A 27161-nucleotide genomic window follows, 5' to 3' on the forward strand; every position below is an offset into this window, starting at 1 on the left:
GGCTTTCTTAGATCTCACTGAAATGGTGAGGATATTGTACCAAGAAAGAAATGAGAAATTGGTTGGAGAAGGGTCCAAACATCCACATGAAGGAGAGGGCTCTTCAGGAGGTAAGAAGGATGATGATCATTCCAAGAAAGGACATGGAGGAAATGGTGATCCACCACCCCCATCTTCACCTTCTTCCTCTTCATCTTCGTCTTCTTCTGTTCATAAGCATAGATCCTCTGGGAAAAGTCCTTTTTTGAAGCTTGATGTAAAATTCGAATTACCTATGTTTAATGGTGAAGTGAATGCAGAAAAGCTTGACAACTGGATTAGGCAGTTGGAAGTTTACTTGAGGATCCAAAATATGCATGATGATGCCACAAAGATTCAGTTGGATTCTTTGAGAATGGATGGAGCAGCCTTGGTCTGGTGGGAGGCCAAGACTAAAGAGGAGATCAAGAAATTTGGTAAGGTTACCTTAACATGGCCTGAATTTCTGTTAGCCATTAAAAAACAGTTTTATCCTCTTGCTCACATGCAGAAAGCCATTATGAACTGGCAAAATTTCAGACAACTTAAGGGTCAGAGTGTCCAAGATTACACCCAAGAATTCAGGAGAAGAGCTCTCTTGTTAGGGGTAGATTTACAGACCCAAGACACCTTGCTGAAATACATTGGTGGCTTGCATAGCTACCTTAGACACACCATCTTGATGTTTAACCCTACTAGCCTGGACGAGGTTTGTGTCCAAGCTACCCATTTAGAGGCAAGGGGAAAAAACACATTTGAAGAGGGTAGAAACAAGCCCCCCAAGGGGAAAAGCAAAGAGAAAACCTCCAAGGGAAAGGGCAAAAAGAATGCATCTGTCAAACAGGAGAGTGAGAAAGTGATCTGTAAACACTGTTCTAAACCAGGCCATGAGGAGAAAAACTGTTGGAAATTACATCCTGAAAAAAGACCTCAATCTAACAAATCCAAAGGGAAACAGAAAACTGCTGCTACTACATCTACACCACAAGATTTAGGGGAAGATTCAGGTGATGAAACCAAAATTACAGCCATGGGTTTGAAAAACTTGAAGGGAAAAGAAATTGAAACTCAAGCCAGCACTAGTACCTCAAACTGCCATGTACAAGCTCCTAAGGAGGAAGAAAGAATTGAATTGTTTCATGTGAGGGTGATTTCAAAACATACTAAGATTGACACACTTTTTGATAGTGGGTCACAAGCAAACCTTATATCAAAGGACTTGGTCAAGCAGCTTAAACTTGAGACCGTTCCACATCCGAAGCCATATCCACTTGGATGGATTTGCAAGGATGCAAATTTACAAGTTTCAAGAAAGTGCACATTGCGCTTTGCAATTACTGCACATTTTATTGATACAGTTGAACTTGATGTGGTACCTTTTGATATAGCAGGAATTGTTTTGGGAAGTCCTTACTTGTTTGACAGGAAAGCTATCTTTCATCGCCATGAAAACAAATATCATCTGTTCAAAGATGGCAAGGAGTTCATTGTTAGAGCTCATCGCAAGAAGACAAATATAGCGATGGTGAATGCAGGACGGGTAAAAAGGCTGGTCAATTCAAGTAAGAATTTTGTTCTTCTTATGATTAAGCCCAAGGTTGATGTGAATCATGAGTCATTTGACAATTGTGATCCAAAACTTAAATCAGATCTGTATGATGTAGTTGATGTATATCATGAGATGTTTCAGGAGCCAACAGGTTTGCCTCCTAAGAGGGAGATTCAGCATGAAATCCATTTGCATCCAGATTGTCCTCTTCCAAACATAGGCATGTACCGCATGTCTATTATGGAGAATGCTGAAATAAAGAAGCAAATCAAGGACTTGTTGGACAAAGGTTTCATAAGGCCAAGTACTTCGCCATGTGGGTCACCGATTGTATTGATTCCAAAGAAAGATGGCACTTGGCGTATGTGTGTTGATTTCAGGGCCTTGAACAAGATAACGGTAAAGAATCGTTACCCACTCCCAAGGATAGATGATTTGCTAGACCAGCTGAAAGATGCTCGATATTGCACTAAGTTAGACTTGCGTAGTGGATATCATCAAGTAAGAATTGAAGAAAGTGACATTTGGAAGACAGCCTTTAAAACCAAACAAGGACTCTTTGAGTGGCTTGTGATGCCATTTGGTTTGTGCAATGCACCTGCAACTTTCATGTGGGTAATGGATGATGTCTTGCGTCCTTTTCTTGATGATTTCGTTATTGTCTACTTAGATGACATCTTAATTTTCAGCAAGTCTAGAGAAGATCATGTCATGCATGTTAGAAAAGTACTTGATGTTTTGAAGAAGAATCAGTTATTTCTTAAAATGTCAAAGTGTGAATTTGGAAAGACTTCTTTGGTTTATTTGGGACACATAGTAGGAGGAGGTGCTTTGAGAATTGATCCTGCTAAGATTGAAGCTATTGTGAAGTGGCCTACTCCCAAATCCATAACAGAGGTAAGAAGTTTTTTGGGTGCAGCTCAATATTGGAGGAAGTTCATCTCTAACTTCTCTTCTATAGCAGCTCCTATGCATGCAGTGACAAGTGTGAAGCATGCTTTCCAATGGGGAGGCAAGCAGCAAAAAGCTTTCGAATCTTTGAAAGAGAAGATCAGTTCAGCTCCAGTCCCTGCATTACCGGATTTGAGACAGCCATTTGAGATACAAACTGATGCTAGTGATTATGCTATGGGTGCAGTTCTTCTACAACATGGTAAGCCTATTGCTTTTCATTCTGAAACTTTTAATGGTGCTGTTGTAAATTATCCTATATATGATAAGGAGTTGTATGCGTTGGTACAAAGCGTCAAAAAGTGGAAACACTATTTGATGGGCAAAGAAACTGTTATACATACCGACCATCAGCCCTTACAGTACTTGCAATCACAAAGCAAGTTACAACAGTCACGACACTTCAGATGGATGGGCTTCTTGCAACAGTTCCATTTGGTAATAAGGTACAAGAAAGGTACTTTGAATAAGGTTGTTGATATGCTTTCGAGGCCTATTATTGGTGCTGTTACTTTACTTAAGAATGATTCCATTGTACATGATAGTTACATAGAACAATATGCATCTGATGATGACTTTAAAGATGTGTATGCTAACTTGAGTAAAGGGAATCATGTAGAGGAAAATGATTATCACATGCATAACAATTTGCTGTTTCATTTGGGCAAGTTGTGTATACCACAGGGGGAGAGGATAAATGTCATAAGAGAAGCTCATTCTTCTCTTATTGCTGGCCATTTTGGTGTGAGCAAAACAGTTGCACATCTACAGAGGTATTGCTATTGGCCTCGCATGGTAGATTCGGTTTCAAGGTTCATAAGAGGTTGTTCATTATGTGCTACAAGCAAGCCTAGCAATAGGAAGCTTGGTTTATATACTCCTTTGCCGGTACCTTCTAGACCATGGGAGAGCATCTCTATGGATTTTGTAGGAGGTTTGCCAAAATCTAGAAAGCAGCATGATTATTTATATGTAGTAGTTGATCGTTTCAGCAAAATGTGTATACTTATGCCTTGTAAGAAAACTATAACTACTGAACAAACTGCTGAATTATTTTTTCATCATGTATGGATTCACTTTGGTTTGCCTACTTCCATTATTAGTGACAGGGATTCCAGATTTGTGGGGAATTTTTGGTCCAACCTATGGGAGATGATGGACACAAAGTTGAAGAAAAGCACTGCTTTCCATCCGCAAACAGATGGACAAACGGAAGTTGTGAACAGAACCATTGTGCACCTCTTGAGAGGTTATTGCAGCAAGCATCCCAAGCTTTGGGATGAACATTTGCACTACATACAGCATGCTTACAACCGTGCCAAGCACTCTTCCACAAACACCTCACCGTTTGAAGCTTGTTTTGGTTACTTGCCAAAATCACCTCTTGATTTCATTCTTGAGAAAGATGTTGCCATTGAGGGACATAGTGATATTGACAAAGCTCGTTCATTCATTGAGAGAATTCAGCAAATACATCAGCAAATTCAAGAACAGCTTGAGAAGAGTCAAGGCAAGTACAAGGAAAGACATGACAAGCATAGAGTCGATCACAAGTTTCAAGAAGGGGATGAGGTATGGTTGTACATTAGTAAGGAAAGGATGCAAGGAGAAGGTAAAAAGCTGAAGCCTATTCGTTATGGTCCATTCAAAATCCTCAAGAAGGTTGGAAATAATGCTTTTCAATTAGATTTGCCTTCCTACATGCAAATGTATTCTGTTGTCAATGTGGAGAACTTACGTTTGTATGAACCTCCTTTGATTGCTGATCATGAAAGTGCTGTTCAGCTGCCATCTATAGAAGATTTCTCGCCAGAATTCTTAGATGAGCTGAAAGAAGATACAATCCTTGACAGAAGGACACACACTTCAAGGAGGGGCAGTGTAGATTATGTTCGGGTTGGTTTCAAAGGCAGCAAACCGAACAAGGCAAAGTGGATGGAGGTGGAAAGAGTGAGGGAGCTGTACCCTCACCTCTTTAACAGGTAGTTGAAGGCTTTTGGGGTCCAAAAGCTTCCCAATGGGGAGGCGTGATCAGGTGCATGTCCTAGGTGTCGTAAAAATGCTCAAAATTCAAAGTGCTCAGAACTGGTTCAAAGCTGAACGACTGAAAAGTGCTCGTCCTCCCGATTCTGGCGCCGCAAACGGTTTGAAAAACGGTCGCCGTATGAGGAAGATATGGCCAAAAGAATATTTTGCCCAAAACATTAGAAAATTTGAATTTTTTAAAAAAAAATTAAAAAAAGAATATTCTGTAGAATATTCCCTCTGCAGCAGCCAATCAAAATCCACCACGTGGCAGACCCGGAGGGCTCCACGTGGCCCTGTGTGACATCAGCAAACTTCATGGGCGCGGTGCATTTCAAAAAATTTTTTGGGACTTCAAGGGATCAAACCCCTGACCTGTGGTCTCAAAGTCAAGCGCTTTACCAACCCGCCACGGCCAGCTCATTGTTTAATGGGCGGAATAAAGTTTTAATAAACTTTAAATTTGCTAAGGGCGGGAAAGAAGGGGGCCAGCCCCTAAGGGCCAGCCCCGCCCTCCATGTGACCACGCGTGCAGAACCAGGAGCCTATCCACTAACCGCCAGCCAAAACAGCCGGGCACGCACTCCGAGGCAAACATTTAATATAACAGCAGTTCAGTTGGCGGTTTATTTGGCGGGCTTAACTGGCCTCCACTACAGTTAACTGGGGTTTTGTTAGGCCAAACTGGCAGTCAGGAGTAAATGGCCATAACTTTGGCCCAGAAAGTCGGTTTTGGACGAATTTTTTTTTGATTTTGGGTAATTTTGACCTTCTGAAGCCATTGGTGCAGGTCTTACAGCCATCAGAGGTTATTTGCATACGTTTTGGAGCCGTGAAAGTTCTAGGAGCCACCAGGGGCCAGTATTGGGAAGACTGTACAGGGTTGCAGGTATCCATTGGAGGTGATCCAATAGTCAATCCTGAAGGATTCAAGTGTTATGAATCCATTTCTACCATCTATTTCTCCTGTAGATGCTTCTATTCAGCTGTATTTTCAATTTGAGCATTTAATAAAAACAAGGACAAGCCCATTTGGAGGCTTTGGACCCAGCAGACGTAGCCCTGAAGGGGGTGAACTGCTTTATCAACTTCTTTTGCATATGTGGTTGATTTATTTTGCAGAACAAATTCATTTTAATGTGTTAAACAGGAAAAGGAAATAATTATGCTATGCTTAGATGGGTCATAAACCGCTGAAAAGTTCATGTGTTTCCTTTCTGCAAGACATGGAAGTCTTTTAAACATGTTTAATTCTGAATTGAATACCTTGCAAACAAATTTCAAGTAGTTTCAAATTCAGATCACCAATACATCGAAAATTACATCATTTGTGGCTACGAAGGGTAGCTCACTCTATTTCTTAGTTGGGTCCTTGCGCACTCTGATGTATATGTTGTGGAGGTATGCTTTAAAATCTGCAAAACTTTGCAGGCTCTTGTAGACAGTAGGTGATAACCACGGCTTGCGGTTAATCCCCATTCTAAGGTTCATTTCCTTGAACACCCAAAATATCTTTTTGTCATGGATCTAGTTTGTGTCCTTTGTGGCCTAGAGAAAAACATACTTTGCGGCCTCTGGAAAATCTCTATCACATTTGGGGAACTAACTGTCCTCTGGTAATTCCCCTGCGACGAGTACTATGGACAGCAGAAGCCATGCATAGTGGAACGTGTTGCCTTGTTCCTAGGCCTCGTGGAAATTTTCCAAGAACTCCTTGAAGAGGAAATCGGACCAGTTAAATTGGACCCCCTTCACACATTGCTCAGCAAGTGCCACCACCGGCACAGGCACCTTGTCCACGCGGCACTTGCGCATCACTTTACTTTCCAGTATCTGGGTCACCACCTTAACTTCTTTATTGTTGATGTTGGATATGGCGTAGCCCCTTTTCTTCTTCTCCAGTTTATATTTATACTTCATGGCCTCTGCGATGGCCAAGTCACTGCTCTTCCCATCTGAGATATCTGCGGGGTCCTCCCCTTTGCATGGAAGCCGGGTAATGCGACGAATTAAGTGGTCCTTGATGGGGATGGGCTCCTCCAGCCACAAACATCCTCCATGCACTAGGCAGAGCAGCTGCATGATGACGAATATTGTTATTGGGTTGCGGTGGAAATGTAGCACCCAGAGCAGGTTTGATAACCCTTCCTTTTCCACTCGGCGCAACCACTTTTGCAATGCCAATTTGATAACCCCTATCACAGTGTTCCACTTGGGCTTCATGAGTTATGCAGTCTCTGAGTGAGGGAACTTCTCGTGATCAACGAAATCCCAATCTTCAAATTTCAAGCTAGGCACCCATCCTAGGTGCGTGCCCTCAAAAATGATGTTATCTAGGAGGATCGGGGTCTCGAGAGAGCTCTTACTCTCATCGAGATCCTTGGGCACTTTTTCCTTCCCCTTCCACAAGGGGATATAGGCGGGCAACTTTGTTGGAGGGTGTGCAGGCTCAGTTTCTTCCTCCATTCCTTTGTCCTTGTCTTCTTCAATGATAAGGTCCTCCAGGTCTTCCTCCTCCTTGTCGATTTCCAAGTTAGCGGCTTTCCCTTTCTCCTCCATCGTTAACCTAGTGTGCAACGGGTTTCGTGGGGACATACACATAAAAGTCATTGACATTTTGTCTTTCTTCGGCCTTGGTGTGCATGGGGATTTAGGGATTTTTTTCCACAATCCCAACGTATTTAGGGGCATCCCCCACCATTAGGGCCTGCGCGACCTCTTCGACGATCATCTCTACAATTTCCATAACTTCCTCATATGCTGCCATCGTGTTCATCTAGAAATATATCACTTTCATAATCGGGGGCTCAATCAACGCTCTGCACAGGTTAAACAAGGCTCTGCTCATAATACGTGGGGTATACAACAGCTCAATTCGCAAATGATCAAGTGTTGTTTGCTAGGAAGCCCTTTGTAATTTATAGCACCTTTTGAATTTGAATTTGACTATTCCCCCCAAATCCAATTCATTAATGCTCCCTTAGTGGCATATTTTCCCAAATCTTGCCAATAAATTATGTCTTGAATTCTTGCCGCCCACTCTATTTGGTCTCAAGTCGAGCAACACATTGTGAATAGTGACTCCAATCGTCACTTTCCAGCCAACCCACGTGGTAGCGAAGACCCCCTTGCGTGGTTGCGGACCTTGTGACACTTTATTCCTGTGCACAGCTCCCGGATAGAGTAGTTTATAGTCCCGCGCCTCCTTTCAACTACCTGGAGCACTAAGACTATACTTCCCACGGCTAGTCAAGTGGTCGTGCCACTTGTATAGGGTTTCATCTGGTCATCCATCACTTTTCCTGGAAGATACCCACCTTTTATTATTACTGGTGGTGTTGCGCACTTTATCATCTACAGCACACCATCATGGTTGATTCATGTAGTAATATGTGGTCCAAGCTAAGGCATCAAACTAATCACTTCATGGAAATAGTCCCCAAATTTTTCAATTTTATCATGTGCACCTTGTTTCATCACCCTGGTATTTTTATCAAGAAAATCTTCCTTTCTCTCATCCTCAAGCTTCTTGACTTTCGCTTCCACCAGAGCTCTTTTCTCCCTTAAGCACACCCTCTCTTTCCCAAGTTCTTAGAGCCTAAAATTACCCTGTTGGATTTCTTCCTCAGGTCCCAAGTATTCTGCTTCATTCAGCTACGCTACCCCTTCATCCAAGGTTCTGCAAACCATTGTATTTTCCGGTGCTACCATGCATGGACTAGGAATTTATGCTCTATGGGGATCACAACAGTCGCTCCATACTCCAACCTCAGAGGTGCCTGCACCGTTCGTTTCTTTCACGCAGTCCTATAAGCCCATAGAACCACTGGTACACGCAAGTCCCAGTTAGTCCACTGCGCATTGTGGACCTTGTTCAGCGCTTCACATACTTCATTAAAGGCTTCTGGGTGGATAACCTTCATTGCACTTGGTCTTTCCATACTCTGTGGTTCCAACCGGAGGGGTCGTTCGCACCCTTGCCTGCACCTGCTTACTGATCGTGTGCATCAATGAAGGTTTCGTACCATATGCCTGTATCCATCTAGGTGGGCACGTGGACCTTTTCTTCTGGCAATCTTGTCTGTTAATCACATTTGAGGCTTCCCAAACTGCATGCGCATCATCCTCCTACATTCATGCTAGTTCTCGAAGCTCCTTTGGTGCGTACCCCACCACCTTGCAGGCGTAGCACGCAGTACCCATTTCAGAGCTTCGAAACATTGTTGTTCTGGCACCTCCCTTTCAAATCTGTTCAAGAAGTCATCTACCTCACTTACCCCATCATATGTAGGCAAATCCATTACCTCCTTTGATATGCAACGCAACGATCTCATCATCATGTTATAGTTCAACATGGTTAACTCGTGTAACCGGTTCTACCATCATTTTATCTCTTCGTCAGAATCCGATATGCAGGAGCTTTCACACTCCCATGAGATTCGTCCATCCGCGGTTGGATTCACCCAATCTTGTTCTCACATGGTTATCTTGTAGATGCAGTCCAAATCATCGTCGTTGTTGTAGTCACGCATTGGCTTTGTGTAGTGCAATCCCTCTTTGAGGTCCAAAGGTACAACTACGCACAAAGGCTTTTTCTCAAAAATCATCTTGTGCTTCTTCAGATTTATCACCCCATTCATGTCAGTGGCCCAATCTATTCCTAATAGTGCAGGGTAGGGATTTTTGTCATCAACAATCCCTATCACTTTGAAATCTGCTAACACATTTGCTCCTTTGATATCCACTATGATTCCCTACAATCTTCGCATAGGTAGGATATTTTGCTAGTTCGCCATTTGCAGTTGGATATGATACCATTACAGCATAGGCCTTCCCATGTGCTCCCATGTTTGCTTCGGCAGAACATTTACGTTTGATCCTAGGTCCAGAATCACTTGGTCCATCTCATATTCTCCAATCTGCACGGTCAATCTCATTTCCCTTCCCGTCCACGTCATGTGCTTTTCGAGCTTCCAGACTACGCACGGTTCTCCTAGCATGGTCCCAGTGCATCTATTTATGAGTTCCTGTAGCCCCTTTACAGCCTTGCTGTCACGCAACAGCTTCATGCATGTTTCCAGGAACGTTGTAAGCATCAATGGGTCCATTTCCGGCTCTGGTCTATCTTTGCTTCCTGAAGTGGAGGCATCAGTGAAGCTCTTCTTGGCTTCCATGAAGGTTTCCTTAGCACGCTCCAAATCAAACTCTGGTTCCTTCATTGGAGCCTTACGAACCCAAGTACTTTCTTTAAGTTTCTTTCCTTTGTCATCCCTTGTCATAATTCCACTTCGGAGCACAATATTCACATTAGGGTCTTCCTCACACGGCTCAGACCTCATCATTTGCAGGTTCTGAGTCATGGGAGGTTGGAGTGCTCCTTTATCACGTAACCTCGCTATCAGTGTGGGACAATCCTTCGTCTCATGATCAAACAATGTACAATACAAGCATGATGGCCGCGTTGGATTCGTACAATCGCGGGCATAATGTCCTGGCCCTCTGCAATTGTAATATATCAGCTGTCTGCAACCTCTTATAGGCCCTCCTCCACCTCGGCCTCATCCGTGCCCCTGAAATCCGATTCCCGCCATCCCTGCGTTATAGTCAAGGGGCTATGTTTCAGCCTAAACTCTGTAGGTATGAGTTTGATCCATCATCAGCTCATAACTTCTACAGGTGCGATCATCATGCCCCATCGATCTTTAGAAATTATAGAACAATTGTTGTGAATTCTGCGTGTACTTCTGCAATAAATGGCAGTTATTGTAGCATGCTTTCCTCCTATTTGACAAATCGCACACCACAAGGCAGGCACTGTGCTAAGTCCTGCTTGTGCCTGCAGTCTCAATGGCATTGGTCCTCCTCCCACGAGGTAATTTGCAAACACTAGGAAATGTTCCTTGTCATGTCCCTCACCATTGCACTTTATGCACCATACCTCATCGCGCACTTCTGGGTGAGCTATCATGTCTTGTTTCAGACTCTGCATCTCAAGGCACAAGTTTCTCAACTGCGTGTGAATCTACTGAACTCCCAAGTTGGGATCCTGTATCGGGGTCTCGTGCAATCTCATCGCAATCTCCCAAGCCTCGGCCTAAGTTGTTAGCCTCTGTTGTGATAACGCATTCCTTAAATGCTACATTAACGATGCTACAAACCATTCGCGGCGTTGTCCATCTTTCAACGTCATGTTAGTTTTGCAAATTGTGCACTTCAGTCTCTGATCCAACTCCCAAGGGGTCTCACCTGGTAGCATTGTGATTTCCTTGAACCCAGTGATCGACTGCGCCTCTGACTTCGGCTTGCTAAATTCTTTGTTTAGTGCAGTTCGAATATCCATGATCCCGGCATTCAGATTGTCATTGGAATGCTTAATGTACTAGGTCAGTGCGCGATCCTATAGAGAACTAACCAACGTTTCTTTCTTTATATTGTCATCCATGACTCCCTACACTTCCCATACAACTTTTATCACGAACCAAAACTAGTCCGGATCTTCATTCACTACTCCCTTGAACACTAGAAACTTTATCGCGCTCGCCGTATTGACTCGCGGTGGTGGCGAAGGTGGTATGGACGAAGATGGTGGTGAAGATGGTGAAACTAGCGGCAGTGTGGGTGGGGGTGGTATGCGCAGAATCCTCTACCTTATCAAATTGATCGCACTTATTGGTGAGACCTTCGCGAGCTCTTCCCTGTCTCCTTGCGGAGGTGAAATCAAGGGGCTAGTTTCTAGTTCTACACTACCTTCGTTTATGTAGATTCTCCCACTTCGCATAGCCCCAAACATCAATTTATTCGCATAACCCACTTTTCACATAGTAACATTTTAATCCAAGTGTTTAAATACTTAACATACTTACCTCGCGGTCCTTTGAGGAAGCGTCATTCTACCTCGTTATAGCTAACTGAAGTATCTACCATGAACTCAATGATGAATCCTCCTATAATTCGATCGAGCCAGTGATTAATGACGCGCGCGATCTTATCTTCTGATGCTTCCAATCTACGCACTAATTCTGGATTCCACACAATAGGTCTGTCGAGCTTACACCTTCCTTGGCTATCTTCTAGCTTCGCGACCCACTCATATAGCTTAGTAGGGAAAGATGCGAAGAAGATTTCGTGGATCTATGTGTATAAGTAGCAGTCTAACCACTCTTATTTTGATAGCCATGGATTCCTGTTCTCCTGCACCGCAAACTCGTGAATCTTCCTGTCCAACCAATCCTCAATTCCTTTCTTAGTTCGATTCCAGTGATATGACATCAGACATCTCTATGCAGATCCCATTCCTGGCAATGGAACCATTTGTTGGCTTGTTGGGGCCTGACCCAGGTTCAGAGTTAACTATCCAAACAAATCCCTATACTACTAGCCCTTTCGGCAATAGTCCATGGAGCGCGAACTGAGGTCTCACCCAAAGTAGTATGGGGGGGTGCTGTAACCATGTTTTCGCACCGTTGAGATGTCTGAGGGGTTGATTTGGTCCAACTACTAGTCCTTGCATGCAGGTTTCTTTGCACACTTCCTTGGCCTTCGCGCCCTGATATACTTGCCTTTGTGTAGCCCTAACCAGGGGTTGTGGGGCTTCCATGCTACTGGAGAAATGTTCTGGACTATTTCCCTAAGTCGCACATGAGATCTTACCTATCTTCCTACACTAGTCAGTTATCTTCGCGTAAATAGAAGCCTTGTGTTATATTTATTTATACAACACATACATATACGTTCGCACAACAAATAAATAGTAAACTTGCAGATTATACGCAATAAAACATAAATCAGGAAAAGATACATAGAAATATGTTAAACTTCTCTTTATTAATTCTTCCCACGGTTATAGACTTGACCTGTTCTGCGCACTCAACTGTAGGGGTCCGCGCACACAGCTGCGAACTACTAGGCCTCTCTGCACATAGTTGCGAAGCCTTCTCCTACTCTACGACCCAAGACACACTTTACACTTTGACTCAAGCTCTTAGACTCATCATGCTTTTCTTCTATTCTTCATTAGCTATCTTCTACACTTAGAGCCTCACTCTATTTATACAATCCCATGGTCCGTGGACCATGGGTGGATCTTTCAAGCCGACATTACATTACAAAAACAAGGGCAGATAACCCTGTGACTCTATTATGACTTCGCGCTCCATGCCCACAAATCGCGAAGTATCTACAATGGACTTGGTCAAAACTTGGGCTTTAAGCCCCAAAACATGCCTTGGGGAGATTTCATGCCCAACACATGAAGATCACACGAAGATGGAGAATCGAACAAAGAATGAGTTACATGTGTTGAAGCAGCAACTCAAGGAAGAACAGGAGCTACACAGACAAGTGAATGAGTTGCAACAAGAACAAGAACAACAGGAGGTGCAACATGCACTCATGGATGAAACTGCACTTGTACAAGTTATAGATCATCCCAGCAGTTGGCATGGAGTAGAGATGGTGAGTAGTGTTGTTGATAGCATGCAAGGGAATTCATCAGCATGCATGTCATCGTGTGCATGCATGCGATCAAACACATTCCGCACACTCACCAAGGCTAAGACAAGAAGCAAGTCCAACTGGAGTGGAACGTGAAGTTGACAGTTGATGCACATGACCACCATCACACACCAGATGATCAGAATGGACACTATTCATCAGTGTGTTGTCAGTTTGGCCTCACCCAAGAAGACCATGCACATGTTAGCAAACAAGCTGGATGGAGGAGCCACACCAATGCACCCAGATGCAATGGAGGCAAGAGTTCGCTTCAGCAAGATGTCACCATGGCGCGCATGCACACCATCACAGACAACCAAGCTTGGCATCAACTCACCACCTTCACCATCACAATCATGTCAAAGAGTTGGTCACACCACAAAAAACCTAGTGTCAATGGTGTCTTACATGTCTTTCTCAAGCCCTTTTGTCACACATGGGCACATGTGCATTATAATGTAACGTCTTGTCAAGTGGAAGTTCAAGTGTCGATAGTTGGATGTAACAGTCATATAGTAGATGAAGAGTCATGAGGGTAGATGAACTGTCACAAAGGGGAATGTTGAGAGTCACCCCAACCTTTGCTATAAATCGAACCTCATAACTCATTGTAGAGGCTTTTGGTCAGCCAAGCTTCAATAGGAGTATCTTAGAGAAAGTTTGGACAATATTGTAATGAGCCTTGGCTTCTCTACTGCGCAAAGCTAGTAAATCTCTTTGGAGGAGTAGGTGGTTGTGGCTGTAACGTTCCACTATCAAAACTAGTGGTTGGAATGGATGTATTGTATGACTAGAACTTACACTTATAAATATAACAGAGCCAGCACGTTTCATGCATATGTTGTATTGTATTCTATGATATCTGGTTTACTCTAAATGATATATATATATATATATATATATATATATATATATATATATATATATATATATATATATATATATATATATATATATATGTTTTCTTACGCATGCATGTATGGACTATTTTGTATAAGTATGTATGAATCATTCTAAAATGTGTTGTTGGTTTAACCATCACTTTGGATTGCTTGATAACTTGCTTTCCAGCTTGTGATTCATCTTCGCTCATGTGTTCACTTCCAAGTCGCATACTATTATAGGTTTCCAAGGGGTGCACTCACCTCACCCTCAGTGTGTTAGAACCTCTCATGCACCTTCCTTGACTTCCTGCAACTGTCACACCCTTGCTACCAACAAAGACATCTTACTTGTCTCTGTGCAAAATCACGGTCAAGGCATTACCATATGACCCACTGCTGGGACTCCTACACCAAATGGTCTGAGGTTGATTTGGGACTTTTTACCGGGGAGATCCCCTGACATGTTAGCGGGTCCAGCACCGTCAACAAGTAGCTAGTACAACCTGATCCAATCTCAAAGTTGGTCAGTAGAGCATCATTATTAAGACTTGCAAGAGACTTGATGAAGTCTCTACTCATAGTGGAACACTACTTTAAAGGTGAAATCATACATGAAAACTCTTATCAGTACAACTTTAGGTGTCTTTTGGTTATTCTTTGGCAACCTCACTCAGAATAAAAATGCCTCATTCATGTTATGTCCTTTGAGTACCTATAAGTACCTTATGCGTCCAAGACATTATGCAAGTAATCTAAGTCACTCTGAAAAGGTATCATCCTATGCCTTTAAGGAGCTTTCTAAATTCACTCCCCCATCTACTAGTTGCAAAAGAAATGTTCATAAGCTAAATCTAAAATGGTAGGAAACATGGGACTATATCCTTCAATGTAAAATAGGTTTAAGAGGTTAACCTGTTGAGGCTATGGACACATTCCAACAATGGGTAATGACCCATGACAAACCCATCGGGGCTACGGACGCTCGTGGGAAATGGGGAATTCTGCCTAAAGAAGTGTCAACCAAACCAAGTATTTTTATCTACACATATTATGGTTACTCTATAGTGTTACAATAAAAGAAGCATACATGGATGAAGTCAAGGGTTAAAATGAACTCCATAAATTTGCTGCTAAAGAATGGTCTTAAGGTAACCTTGAGTCCTCTATTATTAGTTTTTCATACTATATCTAAGATGTATTATCTTAAGAGTGGGACCATGATCTTAGAAGCCTAATATACTCAACTGTGAAATTTATCTTTATTACTTGAATGACTGTAAATCTTTTGAGAGTGAAAAAGGGTTGACCAATTTCCTATGGGGTTTTCATTTGTTGGGACTGTTTATACTCTTTTATTTTCATTTCTAAAGGAGAAGAACAAAATCCCTACTCTCATTTATATAGGACTCTCTGAGCATAAGTGTTGCTAATATTTTGCTAAAGTTTGTATAAACAAAGAAATAAAAATCTCTGCTCTAGAATAGAAAATTTGGTTCTACCAGAGGATGGATATTCACAAGGGATTTTTGAAAATTTCTCAATTTTCATGCATTCATGATAATTGTCATCAAATATTTATTGGAAATTTTAAAAGAATGTGACATTAGATGTAATTCTTGATTATGATCAATTTGTATTTTCATGATCTTATGATCTTTTTTCTCTGTGTTCAAGATTAGCACTCAAAAATTGTGGGTTCACAATTTATCAGCAGCTCTTAGATTTTGTTCTTAGCAGCTCTAAAATTGGTATCAAAAATTTTATAGCAGTTTTTCATGAGGACATGCAAACTCTTCGCTTTGGGGGACAAGTGATCCTCAAATCCCTTCCAGATCTTCAAATTACTAGTAGTATCCCTAGCCTCTTCAACCAGTTCTTTTTCTCTTCAGTGGATGAACTTCTATTCTCTTTAGCTTTCATCAACTTCCATCAGTTCTCAGCCTTGCTCCATTTCATCTTCAAATTTCAGCAGTCCACATCATGATTTTGTAGACATTTTATCATGTTCTACCTAGTTTCTACTTCATCATGCATTAGAATTCAAAGCAAAGGTAACTTGAGGTAAAACTAGTAAAAATATTTTTAAATTACTAAGAACTTGGAAAACATGATGTATAACCACTATTACCCACTCCACACTCCACTATGCATTATCACAACTACTCAGTAAACCCTCCATCTTCATTCCACTTGTCATAATGAACAATATACTCTAATGATAAGACCAAGAAATGAAAAGGAAATATGTGGTATACAAATACAAAGCAACATAGTGTCTTAAGTCATCTTAAAGAGGATGAAATCATTGTTTCTTATCCAAACAAAGAACCACAAAGTAAATATTGGTCTTAAAATTGATGTAAGATACAAAGTATAAAGATGTCCAAGTTCATACGACCACCATTCACCATCACTCTAATACCCTATCCACTGCTTGTCCTCCATCTGTGGTAGTTTCCAAAGTGTCACTCCATAAGAACCAACACCTACACAAAAGAAACAATGTCACATAAATCTATAAGTAGAGTATCATAAGTTCTTCACCTTGTTTGCATGAGGACATGCAAATCCTTGGGTTTGGGGGAGTGTTGGGCTCTAGTTTTGTCATATTTTATTCTATATAAATACACTCATCATTACACCTTATCCACACATTTCATCAATAATATATCCCTAATTACACCATAAACCTCCATTATCTCTTATTATTCATCCTATGTGGTTAATGCATAATTTTCCATATTTTTAGTGATTAAAATGATGATTATACAATAGTTGTGCTGATGATGGTTTAATTATATGTTTCTATGTCCAAGAAACATGTTCCTACAATTAGTTTGGTACTAGACTGTGCTCATCCCGTACATTTTCTGTGCTCTATGCTCATCCAGTACCAGACTGTGCTCATCAAGTACCTATTTTTGTGCTCTGTGCTCATCCAGTACTGAATTAAAATCGAAATTTTCGAAGCTTCTAGAGGAAAATAGGGTACATGGTTTTTGTTGGGAACAACTTCGAAATGCGAAATCCTAAGTCAGAATTCACCCATCTCGCATGTGTAGACCTCCAGCTCAGGGGGAATATTTATGCAAAAGAAATTGTGCCTCGATTTGCATGCAATGGAAAAAGATATTTCCAAATGGGCAAATGAGTATCGAGAAAACATAGCCAGCTACAAAGCCCATAAATGGTTTCTAAAAATTCGCAAAGTATAGAGAGGTATCGAAGGGTCTTTGACCCGAATTTGTAATTTCTACATAAAAACCCAAATTTTTTAGATTTCATTCTAAAAATTGTAAAATTGGTTTTAACCAAAATCTGAGTTGAGGGAATTTAGTTTTATCCATTCCTCCATGGATTTCATATATAAATAAGCCTTATAGAGTTTTGAGAGAAAAGAATTTTGTCATTGAGATCATTATTTGTAATGGAGGAGGAAGAGAGTTATGATTTCAAATGTTGTAATTTGAGCTTAATTTTCAATATATGGAAGGTGATTGATTCCAAATTTGTGGTGCATCCTTGGAGTTCATTTGAAGTGCCTCTAGTAGCAATTGCCAACTTGGGAGGGCCCCTCAAGATTGGTAATATGTTGCTCATTGTATTTTTAATTTAAATTTATTATTTGCTCTGTTTGCATGCATATAGTATCATAGATTTCTTTGCAAACTCTATTTCTCAGGTTGTATGTTAGAATTATTGTTTTCTATTTTGAAGAATAGGAAAGGTTAAGACAGGAGATCTCACTACTCACCTGCACATGTCATTAAGTGAAGACCCTTATGATATCTAACATTTCCTTTAGTTTGTTTTGTTTAGTTTAATTTGGTTTTCTCATAGCTTATCTAACCATTACAAGAATCACTGATAAAACTGAAGTAAGCTACTCACAATTGATCACACATGAAAGACTGTGATCTAAGCCTTTATATCACAAGTTATTTATGTGTCCCAGTGATGAATCCTTAGTGGTAATTTCCTGCAGTTTGTTTTACTTTTCTCATATTGTCGTTAGCTTTAGATTAGGCTAGACTAGGCTCCAATCCTGCATTTCTTGTGCTTGCACCTCTAAGTCTACAACTCCCTGGTTGACAATTTAATATTGGGAATTAATAGTGTAAATATTTAGCCCGACATTTTTGGTGTCATTTCTGGGGAGGTGCTAAAGGGATTAGAGCATAGTTGCTTTCACAAGTTTTCTATGTGATCTTAGTTACAGGGAAACTAGAGGGAAAAGAGTGTATGGTAAGATGTAAGTAAAGAGTCATGCATCCACTATGGTGGCATTGCTCCAAAGTCTAGTTGCCTCTAATTGATTTTCTAGTTTATTTTTCATATGCGTAGAATTAAAGGTAGGATGCAAAGTTTCATTTTTCCTTATTTTTCTTTCCAAGTGTGTTTTTCTTTAGATTGATTCATGGAAAGAAGAGAAGCCTAACTTGTGTCAACAAATAACTTGGTGGCAACAAGTCCTTAGTAGCATGGTGGCACTTCGAGTACATGATTGGTTTTCTTGCATTTGTTTTATGTGTGTTTCCTTTTCAATTCTCTAATATTTTTAAGAGTTCTTGGGTACTGAAAGAACCGCCCCCCACCCCCCCTCTACACTTATCCATGTGTGAAACAAGACCCATCAACCAGCAACAAGGACTCAAGGATGATCAAGAGTTTGGAAGAACTCTCTCCATCCTAGCAACTGTTAGGATCTCGATCTCTGCCTCTCAGAAAGAACAAATATGGGAAGCAATCAAGAACCTATTTTCCATATGTAACATAATCATCAATTTAATCCAAATTGAACTTGAAATAAATGCGGCATTAATTATCATTACATGGAATAATAATAATAATAATAACTAGATCAATCAACCCTAATGTCCTCAAAAAATAAAGTAGAAGCTATAGAATCTGTCTTAAATGTCTAAATAAGACTAAAGAATATGTCTCATAGTTAAGGTACAAGAGGGCATTACATTGTAGATGAGATGTTGTAATAAAGTGTTAAATAAAAACATAATAATGTTAAAACATAATGTCAACTCAATTAAAAATAATAATAATAAGTGGAAAATTATTATAAAAACAATAAGTAACTGAATTCAATATGCTATATTGCATTTTTTTTTGGCTTCCAGAGGTGTATTCTTCAGCCTAGTATGAGGGCGATGTGTGATTATGTCCTTCTTCAGCCTAGTATGAGGATGATGTGTGATTATGTCCTTCTTACATGTCCTTTTAAAATTAAAAAATAAATATTTAGTTAATAAAAAAACAATGTCAGCTAAAACCAAATGAATTATTTACTATTTAAAATAAGTATTTAATTATTTTATACTATAAAAATAAAATTTGAAATGAGTATTTAATTTTTAATATTTAACTTTTTGAAGTTAACTCTCTAGAATTTACATGATTTTAATTTTTTTTAAGGTTATTTTTATTTTTATCTTTCATTAATATTTAATATTTAGAGTTATTATGGAGCTTAGACTATAATTAATTTATTATAATCGATTAATATACATATTCATTTAATAGTATTATTATAAATTACTTATAAATAATTTAATTTATTAATTATAATAAATTATTAACTACTAATTTTGAAATAGTGTTTTCATAATTTTAATTTAATCATGAATAATTATTAGGTGGATGGTAATGATTTAACCTTCATAGAATATTCTAAAATATTTTTAATAATCTACACAAATAAAAAATTGTGATTTATCTCCAAAGTACTTATGTCCTTTTAGTTATTTTAATTAAATTGACTAATTTAAAAAATGTCATATGAAGTAAGTTATAGTTTTGCAAGCATGTGGATAAGCCATGATCTTAGCCCATGGTATTATAACAAAACATCTATACAAATTAAGAATCAAGAATAATAATTTAAATCAAAGTTATAATTTAGTGAGTTTTTATGATTTTTTTTTTTTTTTAATAACATGAGATGTATCATGGAGTAATATCATTTAATTTATACGATTGCACTAGTTAATAATATTTTACATTTCAAAAATTGAAAAATTTGATTCCTCTTAGGCGGGATTTGATTCATCTTAGGCATATAGATGGAGCTAATAAATCTAGCCTAATATTCATAAAATTACAAACAATTTCGTATTTTTTTAATAATAATAATATGCATATCACGTTTTTTATATATATAAGAAAGAAAACTAAAATATACATATTTTTCCATCACTGCTCCATGCTCAATTGCTCCATTAAAATAAACCTAACTTCCAAAACATTATGCCCACACTGTCAGATATCTTACTGTGCTTACTTGCAACTGTTAGTGCCAGAAACACAAGAGCATAAATCTCCTGCGGCCTGCACCCTCTGATTCTGTGCTTTTCAGCGGCCTCCTCTGCCAAGGACAGTCTGCAAATTCATACATGCCTCTGTGGTGTCCCTTTTTCTGCGCCTGAGCCTGCGGTTTTCAATGCGACCACTCACCTGCCGCAGTTCAGTCTGCGCAGGCATCTGAGTTAGAGTCCAGCGCGGCTTTATTAAAATAAAATTTGAGTTATTTTTAGTGTGTTTTTTTAAGTTTTTCTGATGGGTTTTTACTTCTAATTTTTCTAAAATCAGATAAGAATTTATGGATAACTCTTGCACAATTTAAGTGTTTTGGGGTTTTTGAGAGTGTTGAATCCATATATACAATAAAAACCAGTTTAAATAACACAAATCAAGATTTCACTTCAAATTTTTCAACCAGACAACTAGTAATTTGATTATTTTATATTTTGAAATTTTCAATTTTTCTATTAAATAATTTTTTTTGGATCAAATGAAATCTTAATTTTTAAAGAAATGTATAAGTTCAACACTAAAAAAATAAAATATATTTAAACAATTTAGAATTCCAACCAATATTTAAAATATATTTAAACAATTTAGAATTCCAACCAATATTTAGGATTTTAAATAAATTGAATAATAAAAAAAACCTAACAAATTTCAAAAAAAAAAAACCATAGCAATAAAATAATGAATAATGAATGGACTTGAAGTGGAAAATTTTAATAAAATTTATCAAAAAAAACCATAGCAATAAAATAATGAATAATGAATGGACTTGAAGTGGAAAATTTTAATAAAATTTATCAGATAAAAAATGGTCCAGAAATTTATATATCTAACTCACAAAACGTCATACAATCAAATTTCTTCATAACCCTTTCTTAAAATGAATATTAATAATAAAAAATTATTCTGGTAAATTTTGCCTTCCCAAATAACTCACACAAACTGTCCACTTTCAAATAGCTTTCGAACTGACCATCACTAGGACAGGCAGACTTCAGGGAAAGCAACTAATCGCCTGCCTAATCAATGTTCTCAGAATCTCATGTGCCCACTTTGTCGGGCCAACTTCTGGCCGACCTGTGCTGATTCTGTCGGACCAGTTTCTTGCGGAGCAAGTTAATAAATAGATTCGTGGCTGTACAAGATTAAATTAGAGAAATACTTGATTACGAGTTTCTGTAAAAATAGAGACTATAGTAGTTAGTTAATTAGAAGTTACTCATTTCAATATTAAAATATTTAAATTATTCAAATATGGGAAAATAAAATTAGGGAATTACTAAGAGTGTTTTCAATTACAAAAACCATAATATGCATATCGCATTAAATCAAATTAAAATAATAATAAGCATATAAAAATTTAATAAATTTAATTGTGTGAAGAGATGTTCTTCTCCTATTACCTTATGTGTACAAAAATAATAAAATTAAAATAATCCTAATTAAAATAATTTCAAACTAAAATAATAAAAATAAAAAACCCACATCATTATTATTATCTAGTTACTTACCGGGGAATTAAATAAGCCTAGATTCATCTCAACTCTGAATCTATCATGCTCTAAGAGGGATCAAATCTCATTTCCACTCAAAAAAGAGGTTTACACCTCGAGAGATTGGATCCATCTCAACACTTGATAGATCTAGAGTTAAGATGGATCTAATTTGGTTATTATTATTATTGCTTTGAGAAACGGGAATTATAGAAATATGGTGATAAAATTGCAACTTCTCAAGAAATTTAATCTAAATCAATAGACACAATTCTACTCTACTGCTTTGTGGAAATTAATTCAAAATTTAGAATAACATTCACAAAGATGCATCAATCACATACACAAGTACACAGATTTATTTAGTGGAAATCAACTGGTAAAAACCCCTCACATCTACTTGTATTAATCACATGAATAGAGAATGTATTACAATTGTTTGCTTGCTCTAAGCTCAAACTGCAAGTGAATAATTGTTCTCTCTGCTCAATGAAAATATTTGACCTAGACTTAGTTAATTTCTGCCTCCACCTGATCTCCTATTTCCTTGCGCAAATCCTAGGGAAATCGACCCCTATTCTTTAGGAATTTCCTCTGAAAGGATTATGCAATTCCCAAGGATTGATCATTGATTTCATACAACAACTGTACACTCAAGACTAGACTACAACTGATGTTACACTGCCTTGGAATCTCCACCACAGTCAAGCAATTCGAATTCTTTGCATACATGAGTTGTTTTTTGTTGATTGATTAATTAATTGGATGATCATGGATTTAAACTATTGTCCCACTGCAGAACTGAGCTCCAACTAGTTCTATCAACAGTTAGAACTATTTTAACTTAATACAATTGGAAATAAATGTAATAGATTACTACAAATTAGCAATCACGCATGCATAATTTAACTCCAATCCCTATAAATTGAATTCACTGATCTAACTAAGTGACAAGAGCCATGTCAGCTCAATTATTTTCCTCCAAGTTGTCTATTGATGTGAAAATTTTGAATGTACTCAATTTGACGAAGGCTAACTCAAATTGTGTCTTTCTTGCTACACTTCTCAACACTCCCTCTTAGAAAGAAAGGGATTATCAACCACCCCTATCCCGCACCTATGAAATTTGAACTTCCCTCTTGACAAGGCCTTTGTCAAGATGTCAACATCTTGTTCCTCTGTCGGAATGTATTGTAGCAACATTATCCTCCTTTGCATACAGTCCCTTAAATGATGATACTAGATATATAAATGCTTGGATCAATCGTGAAATATTTGATTCTCAAATAGCTTAATGCAACTCTGATTATCACAATAGATCACAATTGGATCCATGTCCTAACCAAACAGTCCTATAAGTATCTTTCTCAACCAGATCACCTCACACGTTGCTTGTATTATAGTCATGCATTCAACTTCTACTAAGTTGAGCACCACAAACCTCTACTTCTTGTTGTACCAAGAAATTGTTGTGAAACCAACACTAAAAATTCCACCTGATGTACTCTTTTGTTTGAATGGACTCCTTGCCCAAACTGCATCTGTGAAGCCACAAATACTTTTCCTCTGTCTGTTTGTACCATAATCCATATTGGTCGGTGCCTCTAAGGTATCATAAGACATGCTTTGTTGCCTTCCAATACAGTTTGGTTTCCCTAACCATAGCTTGGCTCAACTGGTTGTCTGCATAACACATATCTGGTCATGTGTTCACAAGATACATCAGTGAACCCACTAGCTATCGGTAAATGGTAGCATCAACCTATTCACCTGAAGTGGCATTCTCCTTCCTCCAGTTGGTCACTACATGTGTCTCCATGGGCTTACAAATCTCCATGCTAAATCTCTGCAGTATCTCAGTGGCATACTTTCCCTGAGACACAAACAATTCCTCATCACCTTTCCATACTTCCAGCCTCAGGAAGTAGCACATGAGACCCATGTCTTTCATCTCAAATTCCCTTGCAAGGTCCTCCTTCCAAGAGTTGATTAGCTTCTCATCACCTATTAATATTAAATCATAAACATATAAAACAATGATAAGAAATTTACCTTCTACCAAAATATGATAAAGGTTCACATCCGCTTCACTTTTTGTGAAGCCTAATCTAGTGAGATAACTATTAATCTGAGTGTACCAAGCTCAGGGTGCATGTCTGAGACTGTATAATTCTCGCCTAAGTCCGCACACATGAGACTCTCGATCAAATGTCTCAAATCCATCTGGTTTCTTGATGTACACTTCCTCCTCAAGAACACCATTGAGAAATGTTTTTTTTACATCCTTTTGCTATATCTTCCACCCCATCTATGCAACTAGTGTAAGAATTGATCTAATGGATGAGTACCTTGCTATGGGAGAAAAGGTTTCCTCATAGTTGGTTCCCTCAACTTGAGAGAATCCTTGAGCGACAAATCTGGCCTTGTACTTCTTTATGCTTTCATCTGCTGCATGCTTAACTTTGAAGATCCATCTCAAGCCCACAGCCAACTTATCTGTCAGCCTTGGGAACACTACCCAAACATTGTTCTTCATGATGGATTTGTATTCTTCCAACATTGCATCAACCCAAACTGATTTCTCAGCTGCTTCCTCAAAAGAGGATGGCTCAGTCTCTACAAGCTCAGTTATTAGAGCCATCTAGCTAGTGTACCTCTTAGGTAACCTCCTTTTCTTGTGAAAATTTGAAGGAGCTCCCACATTCTCCCTTGCATCCTGCACCAATCTATCAGCTTCCCTAGTTCTCTTTCTACCTTCTCTGGATGGTTCTGCTTGAGTGGATGTCTCCACTTTGCCTCCTCTTTTCTCCTCCAATTGTGGCTGCTCCACAACTTCATAAGGATCCTCCTTATTAGGCTCCTCCTTTGGAGCTAAAAGCTCCTCTTCTGGTGGGATTTGAAGCTTCCTCTCAAGAGATCATTTCATTTCTTTCTCCTCATTAAAATTTACATCCCTTTGGACAACTGTCATTTTGAGGGAAGATATGTGCACCCAGTAATTGTGTGGAGTTTCCGTGTAACCCACAAAAATTCCCAACTCCGTTATTAGCTCAAGTTTCTTCCTCAAATATTTGGAGACATGGCAGTAAATAGAGGCTCCAAATATTCTAAAATGAGACACATCCATCTTTTTCCTTGAGAAAGCCTCCTCCGTTGTAAGCATACCTAGAATCTGATGAGGACTCTGGTTCTTCAAGTAAACTATTTTGTTACATGCCTCTAACCATAAATGCAATGGCAGGCCTTGGCCATGTAGCATAACTCTCATAGCTTCCACAATGCTCCAACTCTTCCTCTCTGCTACCCCATTCTGTTGTGGGTTGTGGGGAGCTGTCAATTCTCTTCGAATTCTTTCTTTGACAAAGTAGTACTTGAAGTCATTTAAAACATACTCACCTACATTGTCACTCCTCAGAGCCTTCACCTTCTTCTAGGTCTATTTCTCGACTAGTGCCTTGAATTCTACAAATTTTGAGAATGTATCGTCCTTCTTCCACATGAAGAAGATCCAACACTTTCTTGAGAAATCATCAATAAAAATAACATAGTACTTATGTTTGGCAGTGGAGGTTGTCAATAAGGATCCACAAAAATCAAAGTGGACTCTCTCAAAGGTTTCATGTGCTTTGTTGTCCCAATCATGGAATGTGGATTTTACATACTCACCCAAGGTACAACCCTTGCAGACATCCTTCTATTCAAGTAATCCTTTAGGGAGGCCAGTGGTTATTTGCTGCATAATTTTTAAGGCATCATGATGAAAATGGGCCAAACTCTTATGCTAGAGTTCACCAACATCGTGACTCTGCACTTTCTCTACCTTAATGTTTAATGTAACACAATATTCCACATCAAGTTTATACAAATTCTTTAAACAGACCCTGATCTGCTTCACCTGCACAATAGTTGTGTGTCTCAGAAAGGCTTTCCCTTCACTGAAAATAACATCATAGCCGCAATCTTCCAAAACTTCTACAAAGATAAGGTTCTTCTTTAGGCCTGGTACAAACATGACATCTTTGAGGTCAAGAGGGGATCCCAACTCCCTCTTAAAGGCTATTTTACCAATCCTGGTAGTGTTGTAGCTTCCATCATCCCCAAGCTTAATATACATATGGAGATTTTTCTCCTCTAGGTCACTCAAAAAATCTATATACCCTATCATGTGGAATGCGGCACTTGAGTCCAAGTACCACACACTCCCCATCACAATGCTAGCCATGCATGTGATCAAGGTGAAGTCTAACTCAAACTCTGAAGCCAATGCTTCACTTGCTGCTCCTCCTAAGTTCTTCTTTCTAGACTTTTTGTATGGACACTTTGTAGCATAGTGCCTAAATTCATGACAATTGATGAATTTTATTTTGGACAAGTCTTTCTTATTCCACCCTTGACTGGATTTTGCTTTGGTTTAAGATTTCTTACCTTTCCCTTCTTTCCCTTTCCAACCAATTTAAAATTTTCTCCATCCTGCCTCTTGGATGAACCTCCATCTCTGGTATTTTGCACGATTTCTTCTTATGCCAAATCATACCATAAGCGTTCCCAATTCAGTAATTTATCCCTGTTATTCACAGAGTCTTGGTATCTATGCTAGCTTTTGGGAATTCCTAGAAGAGTTCGTCTCACCAGGTCATCTTCTACAACATTCACACCAACCCCTCCAATCTCATCCCGAACTTGTATAAATCTGGTAAGATACTGTGGAAAATAGCTCAGTTAGTTCCTTCCACATTGTGAAATGAGTTTCTTTCCCATGGATATTTGAGACAATGTGGTCTCTCACTCCCTTCAGGATTATTCTCCTCGCCTTGGCTAGATTTTTTTTTCATTGGGATAGGTTCTAGGGATCAGTTGATCCTAGTTTTGGAATTTTTGTCTTGACATATTCTAGCAATCCATTGTCATCAAGAATTGTTTCCATGTGATCCTTCCAGGAAATGAAATTTGAGTTGTCTTCCAAGGCATATTCTAATATCAGTGCATTGAAGGCCATTCTCCCAATTCTGAGGAAATCTTGCTACACTGAAGCTGCAAATTTGAACCTTGTGAAGAACAAATTTAAAATTATTTTTCTAATGTGAATCTTGATTTGTTACCGTGTAGAAATATGGTTGTAGAATTACAACTTCTCAATAAACTTAATCTAAATCAAGAGACATAATTCTAATCTACTGCTCTGTGGAAATTAATTCACAATTTAGAAGAACTTTCGCAAACACGCATCAATCACATATACAAGTACATATATTTATCTAGGGGAAACCAAATGCTAAAAACCCCTTAAGCCTACTTGCATTAATCAAATGAATAGAGAATTTATTACAATTCCTTGCTCGCTTTGAGCTTAACCTATATGTGAATAATTGTTCTCTCTTCTCAATGAAAATCTTTGACCTTGGTCACTTCCCAGGCTGAACTGTG

This window comes from Pinus tabuliformis, chromosome 7 (genome assembly GCF_031772625.1).
Source record: "Pinus tabuliformis cultivar Carrire ecotype Pingquan chromosome 7, CPIR1, whole genome shotgun sequence".
Classification (NCBI taxonomy): domain Eukaryota; kingdom Viridiplantae; phylum Streptophyta; class Pinopsida; order Pinales; family Pinaceae; genus Pinus; species Pinus tabuliformis.